The 766-nt window shown below is 42.6% G+C and overlaps 1 protein-coding gene across 6 annotated transcripts in view; it reads right to left on the bottom strand.

Annotated features, from left to right (window-relative positions):
- Positions 1-766, bottom strand: part of Map7 (microtubule associated protein 7) — a 52713-nt gene that overhangs the window by 46470 nt on the left and 5477 nt on the right. The window lies entirely within an intron of this gene.

Below are 766 nucleotides of genomic sequence, written 5' to 3'. Positions count from 1 at the left end.
TTTCCTGACCACCATTATGACTAGGGAGCAGCATGCTCAGAGGGGTCAAGGCCCGGAGGCCACAGCCAGCGTGCTTCCCAGGAACAGCCTGCTGCAGGAAACCTGGCAGAAACAGGGATCATTGCGTCTAGGAGGAAACACCAGGCTTAGAAACAGCAGAGCTTAATTATATCATCCAGGTAGTGAAAATGTGTTTAAAAACATCTCAGCAGCACCAGGTGTGGTGCACCAGGCACCATACCTGCAACCCCAGCACTAAGGAGGCCAGCCTGGGTATAAAGACCCCATGTCAGTGAAAGCAAAATCAACAAAAATGGCTGAAAAGATGGCTCAGTGGATAAAGTGATTTCTCATAAGGCCCAAGACCTAAATTTGATTCTCAAAGTCTACATAATGGTAGAAACAGTGAATCAACTCCATAAAGTTGTCCTCTGACCTCCAAACACACACTATGGCATGGGGACCCTCATATATAAATCACACACACATATACATATATACACATAGACATATACAACACACACACATATATACACATAACACACACTCACACATATGTACACATACAACATACATATATACACACACAAAGAAAAATTAAGTAAAAAATGAACAAAAGTAAAGAGCACAGCAACAAACAAAATGACATCTTGCTAATGAAATGAAGTAATCTTGTTATTATAACAAGGAAGAGGAACAGGCCTCTGCTAAAAATGTCACCAGGCCACTAGTGCCACACACTTGGGTTCTTGATCAGGACCAGCGA

This window comes from Mastomys coucha, unplaced genomic scaffold (assembly GCF_008632895.1).
Source record: "Mastomys coucha isolate ucsf_1 unplaced genomic scaffold, UCSF_Mcou_1 pScaffold2, whole genome shotgun sequence".
Classification (NCBI taxonomy): domain Eukaryota; kingdom Metazoa; phylum Chordata; class Mammalia; order Rodentia; family Muridae; genus Mastomys; species Mastomys coucha.
The sequence above is the reverse complement of the archived record's forward strand: the minus strand, read 5'-3'. Positions and strand labels throughout refer to the sequence as shown.